This window comes from Amblyomma mixtum, chromosome 9 (genome assembly GCF_055824585.1).
Source record: "Amblyomma mixtum isolate Tamu chromosome 9, ASM5582458v1, whole genome shotgun sequence".
NCBI classification, from domain to species: domain Eukaryota; kingdom Metazoa; phylum Arthropoda; class Arachnida; order Ixodida; family Ixodidae; genus Amblyomma; species Amblyomma mixtum.
The window spans coordinates 12,268,410-12,287,793 of record NC_143020.1 but is presented as its reverse complement, the minus strand read 5'-3'; the positions used below and the strand labels follow the sequence as shown (position 1 = coordinate 12,287,793).

Sequence of the window (19,384 nt, the reverse complement as noted above, 5' to 3'; positions counted from 1 at the left end):
CTTCGGGGGTGGGACCTGGCCCCCAAAATTAAATAATCACGTTCACGATGGCTAGCCGACCCCAGCGGAAAGCCAACAACAATTCGGAGCAATTCGAGATCATACAGTGGAACTGCAGGGGTCTACGGAGCTGGAAAAAACGGTCACACCTCCAGCTCTACCTGCAGTCTCTCGGTACCGCACCGGCGCTCCTAGCTCTTCAGGAACCCGGCGCAGATGCTAAATTCACAGGGTATAGCTCGTTTCAAGGCGGTCCTACAACGTGCATCCTGGTGAACAAAGCGTACACCGCAGTCCCAGTAGACCTCGAACTGGAGACTGAACAGGAATACAGTATGGTCAAGGTCCTGCCGCTCAAGCGCCGCGACCCATCAATACATGTCCTTAACATTTACTGCCCCCCGCATAAGCCGCGCGTGACCTTCAACGAAATCTTCTACCGCGCGCTCAAATCGGCTGACAAGGAACCTCTAGTGATCGTTGGGGACTTCAATGCTCCAAGCCTACATTGGGGCTACCACTTTGAGAAGGCCAGAGGACGCAAGCTGGCGGAGCTCATCTCCACACTTCGTCTTACACTCCTCACGGATCCGTGTTGTCCCACACGTGTGGGCAACTCGGTTACGCGAGACACATGCCCTGACCTGACTCTCGTTACGAACACCAGAGACGCTACCTGGGAGAACCTGGGAGAGACTCTTGGTAGCGATCACTGCCTTCTTCGGGTCACTCTTCTGGCGAAGGCGGCTCGCAAAAAGTGGGGCCACACTAAATTGACCGATTGGCATAAGTTTCGAACAAAAGAGATACCTCCCGTGCTCTTATCCGGCGGATATGCGGAGTGGGCAAAGCAATTAGACACAATACAAAGACAACACGTCACGACACTTCAGACCACTGAAGAGATCCCTGCAGTGGACAATCACCTCCTGCACTTGTGGGAGGCTCGCCGGAGTCTTACCAAACGGTGGAAGAAGCAAAAGCTGAATCGCAAACTTAAAGCTCGCATTGTTGACCTCACGGAGCAGGCTGCGGCGTATGCTGCCCAGCTCACCGATTCAAACTGGATAGAGAAGTGTAATTCGGCAGCGCGTCAGATGAGCTCGAGAGGAACATGGCGCTTCTTTCGCAGTCTCATCGACCCCACTCAAACGAGAGGGGAGACGCAAAGACAGCTCCGGCGGGCTTTGCACGGGTACCAAGGTACGACGGCTCAACTCGCGGACACCCTGTGCGACAGATATCTCTGCCGCATAGAGGACCCAGTTGGGCCCGAGTACGAGTACGCGGGAAAGCCGAATCCCGACATTGATGCCCCTTTTGAGTTACACGACCTTAAGGCGGCTTTAGCTAAAATGCGGCGAGGTACGGCTCCGGGTCGGGATCGCATAACAGTCAATCTGTTGGCCAACCTCCCAGATTCGGCCTACCTCCACCTGCTAGGGTACATTAACCAGATTTGGGACGGGCGTCCACTCCCTCCCGAATGGAAGACCTCCTTGGTCACTTTCATCCCTAAGCCAGGCAAGCCAGTGAATACCGACAACCTGAGGCCCATCTCACTAACCTCTTGTGTGGGCAAGCTTATGGAGACGATGGTTAGGGATCGCCTCTCTCCACACATAGAGACCAAGGGCCTCTTTGCAGACACTATGTTCGGGTTCCGACCGCATATGTCTGCGCAGGACGTCCTCCTCCAGTTACACCGCTACATAATACGACCCACTGCCATGCGCCACAACGACAAGGCCATCCTTGCCCTTGATCTTAAGGGGGCCTTTGACAACGTTCGTCATAGCAGCATCTTGGCTAACTTGAGTACCACTGATTGTGGGCGCAAGGCATTCATATATGTAAGAGACTTTCTCTCCAAGCGTCAGGCCTTCCTCAAGATTGAGGATGACGAATACGGACCATACACGATGGGTACACGGGGTACACCCCAAGGGGCGGTCTTGTCGCCACTTCTTTTCAACATTGCCATGATGCAGCTTCCCCACCAATTGGCCCGGGTGGAAGGCATTCATCACGCACTATACGCGGACGACATAACAATTTGGACTACCGAAGGGAGCCTTGGGGAAATGGAGGACCGCCTTCAGCGGGCCGCCACCATAACCGACAGCTACGCTATCGGCTGTGGTCTCCAATGTGCTCCCGCAAAATCGGAACTTCTGCACATCAGATCCGATCCTAAGGACAACACGAGTTTGCAAATCTCTCTGACGGGAGGCCCCATCAAAGAGGTCGGGGAGCTCCGCATACTAGGTCTGTTCATCCATAACAGGCTCAGCCCGGAATCCACTATTGCCAAACTCAAGCGCGTAGGCGAACAGGTCGGACGCATGATCCATCGCGTTTCTAACAAGCGCGGCGGGTTGCGAGGCAGGGACGCGCTTCGGCTCGCCCATGCCTTCGTGACCAGCAGGATCCTCTACTCCGCTCCCTACCTTCGCACTACGAAACAACAAGAAATAAGAATCGACACCATCGTTAGAAAGGCTACAAAGCGAGCACTGGGCCTTCCAGTGGCCACCTCCAATGCTAAGTTGTCGGCGTTGGGGGTGATCAACTCCTACCAGGAGTTACGAGAGGCCCACCTCGTGAACCAATATACGCGACTCTCGCAGACGGCATCCGGGCGCCGCCTGCTAGACCGCTTGCACATCCAACACGAGTGCACTCCAGAGGAGACGTGTCGGATTCCGGAGCTATGGCGTCACAAGCTCTGGGTCCCTCCACTCCCGCGCAACATGGACACACATACACACGAAGGCAGACGAGAGGCGCGCGCTCGGGCCCTCGAACACCAACACGGATCCAAACAGGGTGTATACTACGTTGACGTGGCAGGGCCGTCGCCCAATGGATTCTACACGGCCGCAGTAGTTCACCAGGATCAATGCGTTAACGGGCTCTCCTTTCGAGCTCGAAATTCAGCACAGGCTGAGGAAGTAGCCATTGCGCTTGCCGCCTCGGACTTGAATTCGAAGGTAATCGTGACAGATTCGCGTCGAGCCTGTCAACACTACCTGGCTGGCGAGATTTCACCTTTAGCCTGGAGTATATTAAAGCGCGCAGTGAGGGAATCGGACCCTTCGCCCAAACGCATAGTTTGGACTCCAGGCCATCAGGGCGTTAGAGGTAATGAGGCTGCGGACGCGGCTGCCCGAGCGCTTACCTACCGGGCACCTCACCCAGGCTCTTCCGGCTCGGAGATTGTGCAACCGCTTCTGCGGTTCAGAGAAATTCTGGACGACTATTGCGAACGCCATCGTCTTTTCCCGGTCCCTGCTAAGGGCCTGAGTAAAGCTGATGAGCGAACTCTGAGGCGCTTGCAGACCAACACTCTGTTGTGTCCTGCAATAGTGAAACATTTCGACCCCAAAATTGATGGGCGCTGCCCTCACTGTGGGGAAGTTTCCGATACCTTCCACATGGTTTGGGCCTGTCAAAAGAATCCTTCCCTTCCCCCCAATCCTTCCCCTTCCCGAGAGGCATGGGAGGCAGCCCTGCTCAACTGCTCGGGGCTGGAGTCTCAAAGGGCTCTAGTCCAACGGGCGCGAGTAGCGGCCTCGTCCAGCGGGGTCCCGGACTAAGGACTCCACCTATGTAAAGGGCCATTTTTGGCCTGCAAACTCTCCTGTTGTTTATTAAAAAGTTTTCACCACCACCACCCGCTTCCGGCCTCTTAATGCTTCAGCTATCATTTTTCTTTCCATACCTCGCTGCGTTGTCCCTAACTTAAGGTGAACACATTTCATTAGCCTCAACGTTTCTGCCAAGAGTTGAAAAGATAGACTGTTGTTTACGTTTCTCTTGAGCCGCTGCCGCCGTGGTGCCTCAGAGGTTGTGGCGCTCGGCAGCTGACCCGAAAGACGCGGGGTCACTCCTGCCGCGGCGGTCGAATTTCGATGGAGGCGAAATTCTAGGGACCCGTGTATTGTTCGATGTCAGTGCACGTTAATGAACCCCAGGTGGGCGAAATTTCCGGAGCCCTTCACTACGGTGTCCCTCATAGTCTGCGTCGCTTTGGGACGTTAAACCCCCGTAAAACAATAAAAAACTTTTCGCTTGAGAGATATTGGGAAAGTGCCATTAATTGATCTGAGAGAGCCTGCCATATGCGTTCAGCCCCATTCTTTTTCTTTTATGATTCGCATCACCGGTCACTTCAACCATCTGGGATTAATTAACATTCACTTAAATCGCAGTGTACAGCGGCCTCTAGCTTTTCGCCTCCATGGTAATGCGAACGCCGCTGCTGGGATTGAACCCACGTCCTTCCGCTACCATAACCACTTAGCCAAGCGTGGCTGCTCAGGAACAAAACTCTCCGCGCTTGAAATGTGCCTTTAATGATGCATGCAGAGAGATGATTTTAATAAATAACGTCTGGTATTCCCTTATAGTCCACGCAAATCATCTCTTTAGAAACATATTCGAAGTGCCTGATAAGAACGGCGCTGCCATCATCGCGCAAGCGTTCTTCCACCGCTGGATAACTTGTTTATGTGATGCTGTCATCGTATTCTTGTCTCCCTAAATATTTCATATTAACAGTAGCGACCCGTTAGTCTGGTTAAACGTTGAAGATACATGGCTCCTAAGGTATGATTGCTTAGAGAAACTATGATAAAAAACCTAAATGGGCCGTTTAAGCGATCACAGGGAGCAAACCACGGGGTTGCTAGCGCGCCGATCCGATTTTTAATTATTCACGGCGCCCCCGGAGCATGGCGTCCATTTCGGAAAAATCGCCAATACGAAACCCAAGATTATGTTTGTTTGTCGGACGGCCACGCCGGCTCCTCCTCTTGCGGCGAGCCGTAACACGGATGGTTGCTGCCCTGTTTGCAGCTCTGTTAAGACGAGATAAAATGCAAGTTATGCCAATTTTCTTAAGCCACAGGTGTGCGCTGAGAAATACAAACTTCAAGAAGTGACAAATTACGACAAGTGTGGTTACGCGCACTCTAACCTCTGTTAGATGCTGCTCCTATTCGGCGTAACAATTTGGTCCCACTGATAAATCGACTATCCGTGAACCCAAGCTTTACTTATTGTTGTACTGTGCAATGAAGAAATATTTGTGTGTTTCTACACCCGCAGGCAGAGGCTGCCGTTAGCTGTGCTGAGTCCTTCTCTCCGCATGAGCAACAGACACTGGTGGAAGGAGCACGCAGAGGAACAAGCACTGCGCTGCGCCGAACAGATTAGAGGAACCAGCCCCGGTAGTGCTGCAGCGACGACCCAGGAGCCACAACTGGCTTTCGATTAAAGTAATTTAGCTCGACCTGGTGTTCCACCGGTGCTTTTTTATGCATTGATGACGATGGTGTTTGCCAAATAAAAGAGTTTTTAAGGCGCGTTTGAGTAGAAGTTTTTCAGCTTGATGCTGAAATAAAATAAAACGGGTACACATTCTCCTCTGGTGCACCAGTAAGAGACACGAAAGAAGGTCGCGTGCAACCCGTATCTGCACAGTGCCTCGCATCGCCTAAAAAAGATAGCAGAGCGGCACAATGTGCATGTGGTGTTCTCCGCCATCTACAGAGTGTGTGCTGCAGTGTACAAGAAGCTGGAACCGGCCCCTTCCAGAAAGGACGTTCAAAGGTGCACTGTATCGCGTGCAGACAAAATCATTAACTGCAAAAAAGGGGGTGGTGTATATTGTTCCTTTGTTTTGCGGAAAGACATATGACGGTGAAACGACTAGGTGCATAAAAGGTCAGATTAAAAGAGCACGAAAATTTCCTTGACCAAAAAAAAATTCCTTCTAATCTCGTGCTGTACGTCGCGAATGCAAAGAGCATGGTCATCCTTGCCTGCCGGTCTTGGGTAACACGTCGATAGCATACAAGGGTTGTAACCAGATAGGCTGGGAAATTTTTGAAGCATATTGCATCGCTAAGAGCTCGGACATGTGCGTGGCAAAACCATCCGTCGCTCTAAAGATAAACCCTTGAGAAGTGCCTTTCCTCTGCAGAGCAATTGTTGACTTTTTTTTCTGTTTTCTTTCGCTTTTCGCTCATTTTCATTATATTTATTTTCTCAGTTTTCCATTAAACCTTCACTTGTTAGCCAGTGCCCTATGTCGTCTTCCCTTTGTTAAGTCTTGTATGTTAGCGCTGGTCGTCAACTTCCAACTTGCCCCGTGCAGCCTGGTGCTTAGTTTGATTAGATGCCAAGATGATATTAGTGATGTGTGCAAGCCAAGACAGGTTGTGAGAAAGGGCTACACCCAGGTACACATAAGATTCCACTACCTCCTGTGGCATGTTACTGATGGTATAAGAGAAGGGGCTGTGACGGCGAGAGAAGGACATATATGTACATTCAGTGGCGTTCAGGGCAATAATCGCACTGCTGCAGCGTTCTAGAATGTTTTAAGACCAGACTGCAGAGCGGTTTGGTGAGAGGCGTTATTGATGGTGCGGTAGATGACGCAGTCATCTGGAAGCATGCCTATGTTATAGGGGACACTGTGAGGCAAGTCGTTTCCATGTATCAGAAAGAACAGCGGACGAAAGATGTACCCTTGGAGGACGCCAGAAGTTACCGGAAGGAGGCTAGACAAACTGTAATTGACAAGGAGAATTAGTGAACAAGTAGTAAAAAATTCTCCAGTCCAGGTTAGAATATTAGTCGTAGGATGTGGTGGTTGAAGTTTTGATAGCAAGCGACAGTGAACCACTTTATCTTAAGCTTTAGCAAAATCTAGAAAGATTGCGCCAGTTTGTATCTTCGACTCAAGACGGACATGTAGGTCATGAATGACAAGTGCCATCTGCGGTTCGCAGGTGGTGGTGTGACACTTTTGTTAGAACATCCTTTCTATTAGGCGTTCAATAGGTCCTGGGCCAAGGCGACGAGGGCACATTGCAGTCTCAGATCCAGGGAGGCGAACCATATGCGCCACGGTGGGGGCGGGGGGAAAGGATAGGCGGGGACTGGAAGGCTGCGTGGCGCTGTGTAAGGCAGTGTTCTATGTCTGCATATGTGTGTGGACAGTTTGAGTACTGAGGTGTGGAAGTGTACCGCTATAGATAATGTTTGGCTGGGCGGTTCGCAGGAGAAACCCTTACGTAAGCTCTTTTGTAAGGGGTGAAAAAAGTGATTACAGATTAGGAAGGTCATGATTTAGAGCAAATCACATGCTCCATGAACCTGCATTGTACGCTTGTTAATAAGACAGGGCTGTAATTTAGCCAAGTGTTTTTATTACCTGAAATGCACACTTGAAGACCTCTCCCACTTTCCAATGATCCGGCATGGTTCCAGAAAAGGCAGAGAGAAGATTAAAGGCAAACATCTTGCAGTGATGTGTCGTGTGTTTTTTTTTAGTTTTTTAACATAGATTTCTTGAAGTCCAGGAGATGACCTTAGCCTAATTTCCTCAGCTATAGATTAAAAACGCCGCCGCGGTGGCTCAGCGGTTATGGTGCTCGGCTGCTGACCCAAAAGACTCGGGTTCGATCCCGGCCGCGGCGGCTAGAATTTCTTTGGAGGAGAAATTCTAGAGGCCCGTGTACTGTGCGATGTCAGTGCACGTTAAAGAACCCCAGGTGGTCGAAATTTCCGGAGCCCTCCACTACGGCGTCTCTCATAGCCTCAGTCGCTTTGGGACGTTAAACCCCATAAACCAAACCAACCATAGATTAAAAACGTGTGCAAAAGATGTTTACCTGGCTTGGTAAATGTTGTGTAAAGAGGAAGATGAGCAGCCGCGGTCGCCGCTCCGCTAGCGCGCGGCGCGAGATCGCTGGCTGGATGACCGAAGCTCGGACAGGCATTTTGGCTAGCTGTCGCTAAGTTAATTTCCCCGGAAATCCTGCTACAATTTGGTGGAGCTGTGCGGGGTACAGCCTTTGGCCAACGTCCTGGAGCTTCACAGCAGAACGATCGCTCCAGCCATGCCCACCGACGCAAGCCAGTCATCTTCCCTTTCGCTTACGCCCGTCGTTTGCCCTGGCGCTCTCCGACAGCGGGACCCAGCCATTTTTACCGGGTCCGATGATCACGACGTGGAGGATTGGCTTGCCTCCTACGAGCGGGTAAGCGGCCACAACTGGTGGGACGACGCCATGAAATTGAACAACGTGGTGTTTTACGTCTTGGACGTGGCCAGCCTATGGCACAGGAACCATGAAGCAGACTTCACCACCTGGTCTGCCTTCAAAAGAGCCTTTTCTGACATCTTTGGGCGCCCTGCAGTACGCAAGCTGCGCGCTGAACAGCGCCTGCGAGTGAGAGCCCAGCTGCAGGGAGAATCATTCACAAGTTATATCGAGGATGTCATCAACCTCTGTTCAAGGGTAGACTCGTCTATGACCGAGGCGGACCGGATTAAGCATGTCCTGAAAGGCATCGAAACGGAAGCATTTCAGATGCTTATCGCCCGGAACCCTATCACCGTTGCCGAAGTATTCAACCTGTGTCAGAGCTACGATGAGCTCCGCAAGCAGCACATTCTGGTGCTACCACCTTCCGTGCAGCCTGACTCGCTTTCCAGCCTCGCTGTGACAACCTCCACAGCTCGCTGCTTGACCAGATAAAAGACTTTGTACGTGAGGAGGTGGCTCGACAGCTGTCACTTCTTCACGGCGTGCAGGGGCCTCTCTCAAACCTGGATCCGACCCTCCAAACTGTGATTCGCGAGCAAGTGTCCGAAGCGCTACCACCTAATCGACTGCCGGCGCCTGCTGCGGCCCCGCTCACATACGCCGACGCCATCCGAAGACCAAGGACCGAGCCGTTTGTCGCGTTCTATCTTCCGACGCCGCCGCCTGCCATTCCAACCCGACCACCTCCTGCTCGTGTCAACCCTTGGCGCACCCGTGACAACCTTCCCATTTGCTATGCATGTGGTGTCCCTGGTCACGTTGCGCGCCTGTGCCGACGCTGTGTGCCACCACCCGTGGATGACCACCTACGTCTACGCGGCACCACAGCACCCGCCACGTCCGTCGGCTGCCGAACAGCTTGATGCCTCCGATCGCCGCCCGTATTCTCGCCGCCGTTCGCCATTCCCGCGGCGCCGTTCTGTTTCGCCACTGCGTCCTCATTCCCCTATGCACCAGGAAAACTAGTTGCCGCAGTTCCCGAGGCAAGAACTGCGTATTCGGCGACAAGTTCAAGGCCTCGTTTGTCCCCAGCGAATGTGCTCGACGTTTCTGTGGAGGGCCACACCGCCTTGGCGCTTGTTGATACTGGCGCTGCTGTTTCTGTGATGAATGAGAAACTGTGCCGCAAACTTCGCAAAGTGACGACACCGTTATCCGGATTTTCGCTTCATACAGCTAATCCGCAGCGAATTTCGCCTATAGCCGCCTGCACGGCCAGGGTCATCATTCATGGTTCCTTATATATACTGTTGAATTCGTCGTTCTCTCATTGTCCGACGCATTGTCCCGCTCTCCACTGCCACCAAACGTTGTCTGCCACTCGCCAAACGGTTGCGCTTCGCTGTCGTTTTCAACACATACGATGGGCAGTGAGCAAAATAAGGACCCCTGGATATCTTCGCTTGTACATTTTCTCTCAAATTCCTCGGTGGCACCCGTGCCTCGTGCCCTACGCCGCCAGGCTGCTCACTTCGCCATTCGTGATGGTCTCCTGTACCGCCGTAACTACGTCCCTACCGGCAGGAAGTGGTTGCTTGTCATCCCTGCCCATCTGCGGTCGACATTCTGCGCCCTGTTTCACAACGACCCGCAGTCTGCTCATGCCGGCGCCTTTAAAACATACACGCGACTCCGACTCCGTTATTATTGGCGCGGTATGTCCACCTACGTCCGCAAATACGTCCGCTCGTGCCCTGACTGTCAACGTCGCAAGCCGGCTCCTCACCACTCAGTCAGCCAGATGCAGCCTCTCCCTTGCCCTTCCCGTCCTTTTGACAGAGTTGGGATTGACCTCTACGGCCCCCTTCCTTACACTGCTGCTGGCAACCGCTGGGTTATTGTAGCCGTCGACCACCTCACGCGTTACGCCGAAACCGCGGCTCTGCCTGCTGCTACGGCACCACACGTTGCCTCTTTCATCTTGCATCACTTCATTCTTCGCCATGGAGCGCCCCGGGAACTGCTCAGCGACCGTGGGCGTGTCTTTTTGTCCGAGGTCGTGGAATCTCTTCTCAAACAGTGTAAGATCACTCACCATACCGCCACGGCCTACCATCCTCAGACTAACGGTTGACGGAACGGTTTAACCGTACCTTGTGCGATATGCTGTCGATGTACGTGTCTTCCGACCACTCCGACTGGGACCGAATCCTGCCGTTCATCACCTACGCCTACAACACCGCCACGCAGACCACCACCGGCTTCTCGCCGTTTTTTTCTCCTCTACGGGCGAGAACCTTCCTCACCACTCGAAACAGTACTTCCTTACCGGCCCGACGTGTCTGAGTGCACCACTATTTCGGAGGCTTCCAAGCATGCCGAGGAGTGCCGTCAGCTCGCTCGGTCGTTAACATCCGGCGAGCAGGGTCTTCAAAAATTCCGTTTCGACACAAGCCACAATGATGACAGTTTTCTACCCGGATCTCTCGTCTGGCTTCACGTGCCGTCTACCTCACCTGGCCTTTCCTACAAACTTCTCCCCATGTACCACGGGCCTTACCGCATCGTAGAGCGCACTTGCCCGGTCAACTACATTGTCGACCCGGTGACACCCTCCACAGATCAACGCCGACGCAGCCGCGAGACGGTTCATGTGTCATGCCTGAAGCCGTACTATGACCCGTGTGTGTTGTCGTCTCCCTGACTCGCCAGGATGGCTTCGCCTTCAGCCCGGGGGTGATTGTAAAGAGGAAGATGAGCAGCGGCGGCCGCCGTTCCGCTAGCGCGCGGCGCGAGATCGCTGGCTGGATGACCGAAGCTCGGACAGGCATTTTGGCTAGCTGTCGCTAAGTTAATTTCCCCGGAAATCCTGCTACAGTTGGTTAATAGAAGAGGAAAGCCGCCTGAAGTTATCTCATAAAAACTGTGGAAAATAGATAAACCTGTCGGGACACTCGATATCTGTAATCGTTTCATGTGATTCATTTTTGAGGATGATAAAGTGGTCTGAATGAGGGTTTAGCACCGTTCAAAACTGTATTAGGTTAGTACACAGCGAAGTTTGCAGTTTACAGCCTTAGATATAACGCTCAGAGTGGTAAATCTACCTTCCTTCTTTTAGCCCATGTGCCATATTATGCACATAGGGCTCCACGCTAACCTTCTGGCGCTCCCGTCCAACATCTTGGGATTTGTGTCCCCCTTTAATCCATCGCACTAGTTACATGAGCCCGCCTCGGGCACTCGGGGCACTAAAAAATTATCAAGAATGGTATCGCGACATCCTGCATTACGGCAGCCACCAAAAACTTGCATTCACTCCTTCCAAAAGAGCGTCTCTGCACAGGTGAACAGACTCAAGGAATTGGGGTTTCCCATGCATGTCTTCTTGGTGACTTGCGGCAAACTGCTGCAGTGGATTAAAGGGGGACACAAATCCAAAGATGTTGTATAGGAGCTCCACAAGGTTAGCGTGATGCCCTATGTGCATAAAATGGCACATAGGATAAAGAAGGTAGGGAGTCGCTATAGCGTCCATGTGGTTTTTTCCGGGCCAGATAGGTTGAGCAGTTTTTGATCACAGCTTCAGACAGGCAAGAAGGTGATGGCGAAACGCGAAATAGGCGTGGGTGCACTGTTAGGCACCGCGCCCCGTTTGTACCCTGCAGCTTGTATGTGGTGTACAAACTACCTTTCCCTTGCGGAGCTGTCTATAGGGCAAACTTGGCGTTGGCTCAACGTTAGGCTGGGTGAACATCATAATTCCCTAAAAGATCCTTCCGGGAATCTTGCTGAGCATTGCCGAAGATGCAGCAAAAAAGAAGAGCAAAAAAGAATAATTGCACACCAGTTTTTTCTAGCACCGTCATACTTTTCAGACACTGCGATCAGCGCGTGCGAGAGATAATGAAGGTATATTATATAATAGGAAATTTGGCAGACTGTGATATTGATTTCTTAGCCTCCACATTGCATTAACATCGTTTTTGATAACGGATCTTTTTGCTCAACTGATTCTTTCATATCGATGAGTGGCGCCTGCTGCTTATAATTCCGTTTTCTTACCTCTGACTTCGGCTTCCGAGGAGGGGCTGCTTGTTTATGTTTTATGTGTTTTGAAAGTGTCTTGTATAAATTGCGTGTTTCAGCAATAAGCACGCGCTTCTCTGCGTCGTTTCCTTTCCGTCCCTCGTGTTCCTTTTGCACTTTTGTTACATGATGAATGTTATCCAACAAGGCTGGAAGCTGCAGTTAGCACAGTTTATTTTTGCTTGTGGAAAGGGGAGCGGGCATATTGTTGTGGACGTTCGAAGGAAGTTGAGAGCTGGTGCATGGCGCGCCAGTTCGACAGTTGGGACGCGGTGTCCATAGCCTCTGTGCAGGTGGTCGACTACGCGAGCAGCGGAGAGTTGTGGCCGTACTGACTCTAATATCCATCTATAAATAGCCTGCGTGAAAGTTCTTCGTTACTCCCTAAATCGCTTCGCCGGCAAGTTATTTAATCGAGAAGCCCTTGAAGCGGTGCATCCAGTTTCCGGAAACCAGCGGGCCAACACCACCGGCAACTTGACTATATCTATAACGGCTGCACGGCTACCATAGTACATCCTAAAGTGAGAAATAAAATTCCACTAAGGAAGGGTGTTAGGCAGGGAGCCACGATCCCGCCAATGCTATTCACCGCTTGTTTACAGGAGGTGTTCCAATACCTGGTGTAAGGGATCGGTAGTGTACGCGGGGTTATCGGAACGCCGCTGGGGGCACTCAAAGCGAAGCGTCTCCTTTCTTGGAACGCGGGCGCTCGCGAACGCGCCGGGCAGTACGGGTGTCCACCCCGCCCCGCGGTACCGATTCGCGCACGTGCTGGCACGAATGTCTATTTGTGTTTGTTTTTATTTTGTGGTGGAGAGAGTGCTCTACCTTACGGAAACTGGACGGCTGGCCATGCCCTGGATGAACCAATGATGTTAAGACCGCAACATGATTGGAAGCTACGGAATGTGGGCCGGGCGTTTAGGGCTTTAAAACTGGGCCCCGGAGCCGGAAGCGTGGTTCTGCGCTAAGGTGAGATACTACGCATCTTCGGCAACGCCGAGTAGGGGCCTCCCCTTGTGTTAGCCAGTTCCACCTTTTTGTTGTTGTGTATCTCTTTGCCGTCTCTAATGCCTGAACTTGTATCTATTGTAAATTGCTGTACATAAACTGTACATAAGTATTCCCTTTATCCCTGCATCTCTACTCATCGAGAGACCGTCTCTGACGGGGCACCCCTGGTGCGAAGAAATAAGCTTCAGTCTTCGAGTTACCAACCGTCTCTGGCGGGGCACCTCTGGTGCGCGGAAGATAAAGAACCTGATCTTTACTGGCACAGTCGACAGGATCCTGCGGCCATCGGAAGACGGCGCAGGAAGAAGATTGAACGCAGGAAGAAAGGCGACGACCAGGCAACAGCAGCGTTCGAGGAAGAAGCTGCGGAGAGACGGCGGCAAAGAGCACGGCAGTAGTCCAGCGACGCGAGACTGCGTCCGGTCAAGAAAAGCAGCGCGTCGAGAACTCGACGGCCACCGGCGTCTCGCAGCAAGGCGACAGCAGCGGGCACAGGACCAGCGGCGTCCGACAGCTCATCGCAGCGTGCGGTGAAAGTGGCGTTGGACTCCGACGCCAAGGAGCTGGCAATGCGGATCGACGCATCGAAACTGTGAGTTTCCTTCGTCCCATTGTTCACGTCCCTGTTCTTGTGTTCGAGCCGGTAGGACAGCTGAGGGGTACAGAAGGCGGTATGGAGAGTTATCCAAGCCGGCCCTCACTTGATGAGAAGTACCGAGTAGAATTGGCAAAGGCGCGCTGAGCCTATTATCAGGCAGAGCTTGCAAAAGTGAATGGAGGAAAGGCGCCGCTATGCGAGGAAAAACCTCCGGATTTGCAGGCATTAGAAGCAAGGCGCCAGCAGCTAGAGCTCGAGCTGGATAAGCTCAAAGAGTCCAGGAGAGCTAGTGAACTAGCGAGGGACAACTGCTCCGAGTCGCGAGAGGAGAGGCCACCTGTGCTGGAAGGTAAAGCCTTATGCTTGTCATGCACAGGTCACGAAAATAGCAGTGAGGACGCTGAAAGCAATCAGCCGGTATGCGGGAACGCATCTTCGTTAGGAAAGGCCGCAAATGTTTCAGGAAGTGAGAACGAGACTCCTGAAGGGCGCGGAAATATCGCAGCTTTTCCGCCAACGCGGGCGGCTAGCAAGGAAAGGGAGTAGCCCGAGTCAGATCATCTGGGGGCGATCGAGACAAAACTGTGCGACAACAAACAGGGCAACGATCAATCTGCAGAGATTAGCTCTACCCCAGATAAGATCAGGGACGAGGGCGCGAGTTCAGGAATAAAAACTCCGTCTCAGGCAAACTGCGAAAAAGAGCACTTGGTTCAGCGTGAAACGACCAGCGACGATAGACGTCAGATCGGCGAGCTAGCGACAGCAGGGAACCTAGCGTTGCCGCAACCGCACACTGTGTCGGCCATAGGGCATGAAGTACCCCGTAGCGTTACTAGTGGCAAGAGCCCTTCATCCGAGGCAGATAGCGGAGGTGGGCCCGCTGGGCCGAACGGTGTAGTGCCGGCGCCCACATTTCGCTGGCGCGCCTGTCTAAACCAGCGCTGCGCGCCCGCCGGCGCTCAAAGCAGACCCAGACTTTCTCGGACAAGTCGCGACATGAAGCGTGACTCATCCCGCCGCCGCGGCGCCGACACGGACCCTTCCTCCTCTCCGTCGGTGCGAACTCCTCCGACGCTCGCCGGCTCTCGACCATTGGTGTAATTTGAACGGTGGCCAATTATTGGAAGATTTGAACGGCTGGCTGCCGTAACCGTTACCAGCGGCTATAAAAACGGAGCCGCGCTGAACCCGAGCAGCAGACGGGCAGCAGAAGAGCCATCACGCCGGAGCTACGCTCGCCGCCGGGGCCGCCCTTCTTCTGTGTGCCTGCCCGTGGTGCTCTTGACCCTTGTATCATGTAAAAGCCCTTGTACATACTGTACATAAAAGTCATTTTACTCATCGTCGCATCGACCGTTTCCTGGCTCGGACACCCAGTCCCAACAACGGGCAGAGCGCCGCGCAGTTGTCCAACGCAACCAGCGTGTGTCCGGCCAGGTCATTTGAGGACACGGAAATGAGTGGCGACTTGCCGCAAGGCAAGCTCGGGTCAAATGACTGCGAGGGAGCTCATGGAGCCTCAGAGTTAGACGATGCCACGAAGCCGGCAAATGCCTATCAAGCAGGGAACGGCAACGTCAAGGTTTGCCCGTGCAGGAACGGGACAAATGGCTCCAAGCGAGGCAGAGTAGCTGGAGGCAGGTGCGTGGCCTTCACGTTGAAAGTCAGCGTGTGGAGCAGTACGTTCCGTGCTGCAGTACGCCAAATCCAGTGTGGCAGAAGCGGCCGCACTGATATGATTACACTGGACAGGGGCTATGCTCCTTACGCAGCATGCGTCTCGTACTGGTGCGCCGAAGAGAGCGTGCCCTCAAGGGCGTCGCGTGATCAGGGATTTGGACCCATCGAGTACCACAACGTGTTCGATCCTGGGGGGCAGCAATGTTTGAATTCTTGCCCCGCTGCGGCACCGGCCTAATGAGCATAGTAGCCATTGGGCGTTGATCGTGTCGGTTGAGACGCGTGGTGGCTCGAACTCACACAGGGACGCTCGGTGCGACCAAGGAGGCTCACGTTGCCGCTTTCGGACCCCGTATCAGTGCTACTGAACGCTCTAGTTGCGAGTGCCGGTGTGTGTGTGTCGAGCAGGACGCGGATGTCCATGCTGGTGAACTGCGTACAGCCCATCAACTTGGACTCCGTGTTACAGCGCACGGCAGGCATGCCACTGTGCGTATTTGAGTGTGCATTTTGCGTAATGTTGTGTTCGTGCCCGTGTGGATTTATTGTTTTTGGTTTTGTTGCTGCCGGTGCTGGTTTAGCTGCGGCATGTCACCCACAGGGTGGTTTCGTTACCGACACCGATCTCTTCATTGTTGTCATTCTAAAAGTGGCATTTGAGCCCTTTGTAGAATCTTGGGAAGGGCGTGTAAGGGATCGGTAGTGTACGCGGGGTTATCGGAACGCGGCTGGGGGCACTCAAAGCGGAGCGTCTCCTTTCTTGGAACGCGGTCGCTCGCGAACGCGCCGGGCAGTACGGGTGTCCACCCCGCCCCGCGGTACCGATTCGCGCACGTGCTGACACGAATGTCTATTTGTGTTTGTTTTTATTTTGTAGTCGAGAGAGTGCTCTACCTTACGGAAACTTGAGGGCTGGTCATGCCCTGGATGAACCAATGATGTTAAGACCGCAACATGATTGGAAGCTACGGAATGTGGGCCGGGCCTTTAGGGCTTTAAAACTGGGCCCCGGAGCCGGAAGCGTGGTTCTGCGCTAAGGTGAGATGCTATGCATCTTCGGCTATGCCGAGTAGGGGCCTCCCTTTGTGTTAGCCAGTTCCACCTTTTTGTTGTCGTGTATCTCTTTTCCGTCTCTAGTGCCTGAACTTGTATCTATTGTAAATTGCTGTACATAAACTGTACATAAGTATTCCCTTTATCCCTGCATCTCTACTCATCGAGAGACCGTCTCTGACGGGGCACCCCTGGTGCGAAGAAATAAGCTTCACTCTTCGAGTTACCAACCGTCTCTGGCGGGGCACCTCTGGTGCGAGGAAGATAAAGAACCTGTGAAACTTTACTCCTGGGTTGGGAACAGTTGGTGATAATAGTTAATGAAGAATACCTAAGTAATTTGCGAATCGCTTATATCATTGCTTTGCTAAGTCGCTGAGAATAAGAGCTGCAAATAATGATGGTTGAGTTAAATAGGCAGAGTAAAAGGGTATGCCATAAAAAACATGCAGAATACCAAAGTAATGTTCAACAGCCTCGCAAAGGAACAGCAGTACAGAATTGGCAACGAGGTGCTGGAAGAGGTAGAGGAGTAGGTGTACATAGGGCAGGTAGTGGCCGCTGATCCGATCATGAAGGGGAAATAACTAGAAGAATAAGAATTAGTGGAGCGCATATGACAGGCTCTCTCAGATCATTAGCAGCAGTTTGCCGAAATCCCTGAAGAGAAATGTATACAACAGCTGTACCTTAACGGTACTTCACCAGAAACGTGGAGCCTAACGAAGAGGGTTCAGCTTGAGTTAAGGACAACGCAGAGAGCTATGGAAAGAAAAATGTTAGGTGTAACGTTAAGAGATCGGAAGCGGACGGATGGGTGACAGAACAAACGCGGGTTAATGACTTCCTAGTCGAAATCAAGAGGAAGAAATGGGCTTGGGCAGGGCATATATTGCGAGGCCAAGATAACCGCTGGTCCTTAAGGGTGATTGAGTGAACTTTAAGAGAAGGCAAGCGTAGCAGGGGGCGACAGAAAGTTAAGTGGGTGGATGAGATTGAGAAGCTTGCGGGGATACAGTGGCCGCAACTGGCAAATGACAGGGTTAAATGGAGAGACATGGGAGAGCCCTTTGCCCTGCAGTGGGCGTAGTCAGGCTGCTGCTGATGGTGAAATTGAACGACTGGCAACTTATGTGGACATTCCTAATCCAGCACCCCCGAAACACATTCTGGAGGATAAAGTGAATAAATGCACCGGGAGAGGTCCTTCAAAGGTTTGCTTTCTGTGTGTTCAAGCGTCGCCCATCTAGTGGTTTCAACGCCCGCTTTCACCGGTGGCTTGAAAAAACCGTGGAGATGCAGAATGCACGCATGCTTGTCGCGAATCGACACCTCCATTATGCCAGATTTATCTGAAAGGAAATGTCACGCAGTGATCTTTGCTGAGCTCCCTCCTCCAGCATTTACTTGAGGCGTTTATTACGCGCCTTTTTACTGCTTTTCGGTGAAGGTTTGCTTTGATAAGCCCCTGCTTGTCTATGGATGCACATAAAAGAAAAATCGCTCGCGTCATTTCAAAATAGCTTAAATAAAGACTCAATGTGGTATTATACTTTTCTCTTGATGGATGTTGGTAATCTGCCATTCATGATCTGAGAGAAACGGGCAAATGCACAGCACCCAGTTCTTGTTCTTCTATTTATTTCCCTCTCGTGATACAGATCTGCTTTGGCTACCTGTACTAAGTAGACGTATTGCCTTACCACTTCTAGCGCCTCGCTACCAACGCTAGCGCGTTGTCCTGTCTACCTTTCTTGTGTGTGTCGTGTTTTGCGCTAGCTTTTGTACGAAGAATAATGCACCAACAAGCCCAGCAACAAGTGTTACCAATTGTAAACTGCTTCTCTCTTGCGAGACTGCTGAACATGACTTTCGTCTCTCGATATTAATTTTTAGACCAGCCGTTCTGCTCTGCCTAAGTCATTGGTCATGCATTGCAATCCATCCCCCGTGATACTTAGCAATGCAATGTCATCAGCAAATTACAGATTATATTCTATATGAAATTTATCCCAACTGTTCCTAATCCAAGCCTCTCAATTCCTATTGGAGACAGGCGGTGAGCAGAACTGGCGACATCGTGTATCCTTGCCTGACACCCTTCTTATTGGAATTTTATTGCTGACTTTATGAGGGACTTTGGTGGCTGTGGAGCGGTTATAGACATCTTCCAGCATTTTTACATAAGGCTCATTTACAACCTGATACCGTTATGCCTGCCTGACTGCTGGCGTTTCTACTGTATTGCATTCTAAGCTCACAACACTCGAGCATGAAAACAATGTTGGTGGAATCGGAAGTTATACTCACGGTCCAAATATTTGAAATCTGAATGCATGCTCTGAGTCACTGCTGCGATTTGCAGGTGTTTGCAAACTTGTAATCACTTTTTTTTTCAGCTCGGTTGAGCCACACTCACTTTTTTAAACCTCTTACACCAAAAGAAAAAGTACTACCACCGATGAAGACCAATCGACCATTAAGGCGGTGCGTGCACCGAGCTTACTGCTTGCGGATGACTGCCGTTACTACGCCTCTTCTCAGGGGGGCACCAATAAGCCGAAACAGTGGCTTGCTTTCGTTTCGTACACACGGTTCTGAAGGAAAATCTACGTCAACGACCTAATGTCAGAGCCAGCGCTCTTTCGTAGCAGATGACTGCTTCTATCAGACATTCATTCCCTCCTTCACGCCGCTGGAGATATAGGCGTCTGCAAGCTACTCGGTCTCAGTGCGCAGTCGTAAATGCGGTAAGGTTCATATTCTGGAACTGACAGCCAAGAACACAGCGGAAATTGCAGAGCCTACTATCGGGAACACGTTGAACCAATAAGGACACGAGGAAATTGTAAGCTTGTAGTGGAATAAAACGTTTTTA

At 51.9% G+C, this 19,384-nt stretch overlaps 1 long non-coding RNA gene across 1 annotated transcript in view; it reads left to right on the top strand.

Annotated features, from left to right (window-relative positions):
* The window catches only part of LOC149328331 (uncharacterized), a 43,101-nt gene extending 37,810 nt beyond the window's left edge, over positions 1-5,291 (top strand). Inside the window, exon 4 of the long non-coding RNA XR_016285476.1 lies at positions 5,117-5,291. This is a non-coding gene — a long non-coding RNA (uncharacterized LOC149328331). The remainder of the gene's footprint in view (positions 1-5,116) is intronic.
* The last annotated feature ends 14,093 nt before the right edge of the window (positions 5,292-19,384 follow it).